Consider the following 6,952-nt stretch of genomic DNA (forward strand, 5'->3'; position numbering starts at 1 on the left):
GAGACTCAAACGGATCCTCTGGTGGTCTCTTTAAATGTCATCAAAGTCATCACCTTCTAAAAAAAAAACAACCACCACCACCCAAAAAAAAAAAAAATTTGCTCCTCCTCCAAATTTTTTTTTATCTCCTCGAAAGAAAAAAAACAGAAGCTTTTCCATCTAGCCTCTTTCTTTCAATCCCTCTTAAGAGATAGAGGGAGGAGAAAAGAAAGAGAGTTCTGAGGAGGCAAAAGAAATGGGTCTGGAAGGAAACGGGTGCATTGCGAGAAAAAAGGGTCGTCTTTTTTTCTCGAAATGCACTCTTTTCCTTCCAGACCCATTATTTTTTATCACTTCTTCAAGTCAATCTTGGAAAGGGGGAACACAATAAATTGTGCGTAATGTCCATTTTGATCAAGACTGGATTTTGTTTTTGAAAAGAAAACATAATGTTATATATAGATAGCTAAATCTTCAAGAATCCAAATTTCCTACACAAAATCTTTTGGATAGATCCCCTCAATGAAAAGCGAACTGAGGGGCAATGACTTGAGAAATGAATCATTTACCAACTGTTTCCACAACACACAGGGATTTGAAGCGAAACTTGAAGGGTTTAAATGGGCAAAGAGTCCATTCTAGAAGGAATTGAATCCTATCTTGTCCATCTAGTTGGCTGGGAAAAAATTCTGAGGGCCGGAAGAAAGATCTCCAGATCAGATTAAAAAAAAATCGGTACCTGTACGAATATTTAGCGTCAATTCCAGGTGGTCCCATTTTCCCCAAAACACGCATGACATATCTGTCCCAATTAAAACGAAAATTGAATTACATTTTTCCTAATCGAAATTTAAATCCTTCTTATACTATGATTAAGAGATCCATGAAAATTACATCTTACCGAAAGAATACATAAAAACGTTTTGTCTAAAAAGGATGTATTCAAATTTAAGTTTTTTTTAATAATCAAGATATATATAGCAAAAATATGGAATCGTATATTATTCTTAATTACGAAGGTTTTGAAATTGAAAATGAAAAAACTCTCAAAGAGTTGCACATGTCTTGCAGCAATGAGCTTCCCAAATACATAATAAAAGAACTGGCTTATATAACAAGTGACCAGTCGAAAGGAATCATTTATGTAGAACCACCTATACCATGGACACAATTAACTTCTTCTACTCAAAAATGTTTCACTTCCATTTACTTACCTTTAGCAGACAGCACGCATGGCTTTTCGTGGAACGAAGGACATTTACCATATGATGAAGTACAAGCATTCCTTATTTCATTAACTAAAGGATATAAAACCATTTATTGTCCTGATTATTGGAAGATTAATCTTTTATCTGAGACTCTCGCTCGTCCAGTTATAGTGAATTTTCGATCAGAGAGGGAAAATTTATCTGATTCAAAGGAAAATTTATGCGATTTAACGAGTGTATCTTGTACAGATACATACACATCGTTTTGTTCTAAACATTTAGGCCGAACAAAATATTGTGCTTTTCAGGAAGCTTTGGTTTATTTTCATCGTTTACAAGAATATAAATCAGAAATTCCCGAGTTTGTAATAGTAGATAAAGGTAAGGATGGGAAGACAAACGAAAAAGATACAGAATAGTAAAAGAGTTGTTTAAAAATTGATGTTTCAGTGTTACTAATTAATAAAAAACCCTTTTCGTCTGAAATTGATGTCTTCAATCACTCTCTCATCCAATCTTGGGAGAGAGAGAGATCCGGTTTCCATAGTCATCCTGTCCATTCAAAAAGACATTCTTTTTGTTTCTGAATGCAACCGAATGTATATAGGAATATACTAGAAAGCGGCCCTCAAGCCCATTTTCAGTATATTTCTATACAAATTCGGTATAAAATTGTCCGAGGACGACTTTGTCCGGAGACGACTCTGTCCGGGGACGACTCTAGTTGGACTCAACGATGACGTCATTTTGATATAGTGGAATGTGTATAGAAATAGTCTGAAAAACGACTCGAACGCCCGTTTACAGTCTATTCCCATACAAAATTGGCTGTGCACAAAATAAAAAAAAGACATTTTTTTTTTCTTGGATGGAGCTCCATTTGTATTAGAATATACTGAAAACCGACTCGAACGCCCGTTTTCAGTATATTCCAATACAAATAGGGCAGTCCACAAAATAAAAAAAAGACATCATTTTTTCTTGGATTGAACTCCATTTGTATTAGAATATACTGAAAACCGACTCGAACGCCCATTTTCAGTATATTCCAATACAAATAGGGCAGTCCACAAAAAAAAAAAAAACAAGACATCATTTCTTTCTTGGATCGAGCTCCATTTGTATTGGAATATACTGAAAACCGACTCGAAACCCGTTTTCAGTATATTCCAATACAAATTGGCAGTCCACAAAATAAAAAAAAGACATCATTTTTTTCTTGGATCGAGCTCCATTTGTGTAGAAATAGCCTAGAAATCAGTTCGAACGCCCGTTTTCAGTATATTGCAATACAAATGACATGAAAAATGCAAAAAGAGAAAAAGGAGCCTATCTTGACGGATATTCTATTCCAAAAGGGAAAAACTTGTATCCAGGTGGGCCCACAGCACGGCCGGAACTCAAGCGAAACTCGATAGGTTGAAATCGATCCATTAAATAACATTCTTAAAAAACAGTAAAGTTTTATTCACATCGAGTCGGCTGGGAAAAATTTCTGAGAGCCGGAAAAAAATTTCTGTGGCTCAAAGTTAGATATGAGGGAAAAAAAAAAAAAAAAAAAAAAAAAAACCCTTTTAGTCTGAAAATTGATGTCTCAAATTTTTTTAAAACACAAACCGTGACTCTATCTTACATTGGATGCAATTAAAAAAATAAATTACCCCCACTTTTCTTCCGAAATTGATGTCTTCAATTTTTCAAAAATTCAAGACATCAATTTCGGAAGAAAAGGCGGGTATTTTTTTTTTTCAGGAAATTTTCTTCCGGCCCTCAGAGTTTTTTCCCAGCCAACTCGATGGACAAGATAGGATTTAATTCTTTCTAGAATGGACTCTCGTTTGCCTATTTAAACCTACTATTGGAATAGGTCAGCCAAACGTTTACATTTAGTAGCAAGAAGGGTACTCTCGCTTTTCATGAGATTTACCCGTACTCCCCAAAAAATAAAAATATGAAGCAGATGATTGTATGTATAGATGGTTTAATTGGAGCTGGTAAATCCAGTATCATGAAACGTTTAAAAACAACTATCCCTGTTTTGAAGAACCCATTGAAAAATTTACGCTTTTATCTCATTTCTATGATGAACCTCAAAAATACCAGAAGGCTTTTCAATTTCAAGTTTTATTATCTCAGTTTGATCAGAAAGAAAAGTTTAAAGATATACCTGGTCTTATCATTGTTGAACGTTGTCCCTGGACATCGAGACACGTTTTTAGCGAATTGATATTTGATAAACCGACCATGGACATTTACGATGAGTTATATAAATCCCTGACGTACGATGTGGATTATTATATTTATTTACAAATCGATAGTTTGGAGGCATACAAACGAATAAAGGTGAGAAATAAATCCGAGGAACGTAATATTACATTAGAATATCTCACCAAATTAGAAAATCAATATAAAAAACTTTACTTAAAGAAAAAAATGTTTACCTTGTTGATGCACACAGAAGTATAAATGAAATGGTAATGGATATTCGGAAAATTTTACAGTCACTCTCTAGTTCCATCCTGTAATTAAACGGGTCGCTTAGAAGTCACATCTAGAATATTGACCATATTCCAATCTGAAAAATGTTGACACATTGTGGGAAAAAAAAAAAAAACCTCCTTTTCGTCCGAAATTGATGTCTTCAATTTTCCAAAAAATTTGAGACATCAATTTTCAGACTAAAAGGTTTTTTTTTTTTTTTTTTTTTTTTTTTTTTTTTCCTACAGTCTATACACAAGAGAAGACTCAGTTTTTAATAATGGAGTTTCCTTGATCGATTTCTTTCTTTTTACTTGCTATTATTTCAAGAATGACTCACGGTTTGTTTTTCGAAAGGGTGAGACATCATTCCCAGACAAAAAGGGGGGTCATTAATTTTTATCATGTCTATAAGACATGATAAAAATTAACAAAAAGTTTTTTTTTTTTTTCTTCAGACAGAGAAATTTTTTTCCGGCTCTCAGAAATTTTTTCCCACTCGACTGGATGAATAAAACATCCCCGTTCGTTTAAGAATGGGCTCACTGTTAACTATTTCAGCATTCGACGTTTCGCGTCCAATAATAACTGCCGGGTGTTCAAGAATGCAGATGCACCTACTAGATTTTCTACAGAGAAGCTTGACTGGATGGAGTGTGGATGACATTTTCCAAGATTCCCGACTTTGGACCGTCAAGAGGTAAAGGATCTTTTTTTTTTTTTTTTTTTTTTTTTAAGAAAATTTATGGATAGATTCATTTCTTTTTGAATGGACCTAGAAAAATAGGACAAAGTTCTTTTCCAAGATTGGATGAGAGAGGGACCCCAAAAAAATGGGTCTCGGAAGGAATCGAATGCATTTGCACTCATTCCTTCCAAGTTTCCTTGGTTCGTCTCTCTCTCTCTTCTTAGTCCATTTCCATAAATATAGGGAAAGCGGAGAACCTTTCCCTACTTATTTCTAAAAATCTTTTCTTTTTTTCTCCTGAGTTTATGTATATATCAATTTAAATACTTTTGAGAACGGTCATCCCAATTCTCTGTCGTCTTTTCGGTTTCATCGTCGCAACACTCTAACTTAGTCTCAGTAGATTTTGGATCATGGGTCGTCAGTTCATTGTCCCAAAACTCTGACATAGTCTCAGTGGATTTTGGAGCATGGGTCGTCCGTTCATTGTCCCAACACTCTGACATAATCTCAGTAGATTTTGGAGAATGGGTCGTCCGTTCATTGTCCCAACACTCTGACATAATCTCAGTGGATTTTGGAGCATGGGTCGTCCGTTCATCGTCCCAACACTCAGTGGACATAGTCTCAGTGGATTTTGTCTTTGGATCCTCTGAAGATATTTTGGGGGTCTCAGGAGATTCTTTGGGAGGTTCGTCCCAACAGGCTGCTGGATCGTAATGGGGAATATTTTCAGGTACGTCTCCCCAATCCTCCGTCTTCCTCGAGCTATTGGAGGAAGTCGACAAAGAAGAAGAAGAAGAAGAGCCTATCAAGTGGAAAGGCGTATGCTCATCCGGATGTTCCATCACTTGGAAACAGGACAGATTATCCCATTTCTGGAGGAGGTCATCGTACGCTTTCGGGGACGGATCCTTCTCTAACTGATCGTAGGCCTTATCAAAAGCTTGCAGAGGATTGTCTGCTTCCTCCTGGATCCTCTCCTCTTTCTCCGTTCCGTCTGGATAGACGTGATTGATATGAAAATCTCCTTCCGTAATGTGCCACCGATAGTTGCGCACTTTGTTTTCGGCACAATGGAAATATTTCCTCCTTTGATGATGTCGGGCACATTTTCCCCGATACTTCCAAATGATTCCATCTGACACATAAATTCCCGTCACGGGTTTCTGATAATCCAAGGCTTTAGCAAAGAATTTAGCTTTCTGGCATCCCACCACATAAATCGTGGAGAAGCTGTGAGTGAGCGATTGGAGAATGCGTCCTAAATGGTTGTAGGGAATATGGCCCTCGTTCCAACGAATCCCGTGCCGGTTTCTCGTCAGCCAGGCATTCGTCTTTTGGTTTTTGTCACTGAGTTTGTGGAAGGGTTGAGGAGGAGCAAACGTCAACGATCCCACGGTCAAAAAATCTTTTGTGGTATAGCCCAATTCTTTTAAAACGTGGGTAAATTCACCCTTCTTGTGGTTGTAGGACTAGAAACCCTCTAGATCGAGCACGATCAAGTTTTCTGAACACGCCATGGCGATGAATACGGTGATGTCTCCCACAAACAGGAAAAAAGAATCGAAAATGTATATATGTATAACAGGGAAGATCTAGAAAGAAAAAAAAAACAATAAAACGTTTTAGAGTCATCGTCTTGAAAGAGACATTTTCTTTTCAAAGGGTTAAGAAAAGAGTTCTTTTTAAACGAAGTTATTATTATTATTATTATTATTATTATTACTATTATTATTATTATTATTATTATTATGATGATTAAAAAAACAAAGAATCAAATCGATTTTATATATAACCATATTCATAGGACCAAAGGGACTTACCAGTTCAGTTCACGTCTTCTTCTGTTCTCTGAAGAAATCTCGCGGAGGACACACACTTTTATACTCGCGCGACATCTGTCGGGATCGCGACCCCATCTAAATGTCAGGGTCATTCCAACCTCTTTCTTAAAAGGATCGGGATGAAAGAAACACTTTGATAAGAAATATATTTATGAAAAGATATCTGAGGGTCGTGAGAACGTTTTCTCTCCCCCCGCCTATTTAAAAAAAAAATAAAAAGTCTTTCTTGGATCGCGTCAAGATCACAAAACAACTCACAGGACTTGTTTATCTCGATCTCGTCAGGGTCACCGTTTCACATAAGAAGATGGATGGACCCTGAACTTTAGACATGATAAAAATTAACTCTACCCGCCTTTTGTCTAGGAATGGGGTCTCACCGTTTCTAAAAATAGACCAGATCCCATTCTTGAAATTCTATTCTTTAGGAAAGGATGAGTGATGGTCTATTTTTAGAAAGTGTGAGACAACATTCGCAGACAAAAGGGGGGTAGAGTTAATTTTTATCATGTCTAAAGACATGATAAAAATTAACATTTTTTTTTTTTTTAAGGTTAGAAAATTTTTCTGAGAGAGCTCAGAAAGATTTTTCTTTTTTCCGACGATGGACAGGGAAAAAACTACTGATCCGCTTTCCCTACCCCTTAGGGAAAAGAAAAACAAAAAAATACTTATGAAATATTCATGTGTTGAAATTGGCTATTCAAATAAGTGACGTTCTGTTTCTCATTGGAACTGTTCAACGGCGAGTC

Source organism: Stegodyphus dumicola, chromosome X1, assembly GCF_044657685.1.
Source record: "Stegodyphus dumicola isolate Sdum_Otavi_A_Nest chromosome X1, ASM4465768v1".
Taxonomy (NCBI): Eukaryota; Metazoa; Arthropoda; class Arachnida; order Araneae; family Eresidae; genus Stegodyphus; species Stegodyphus dumicola.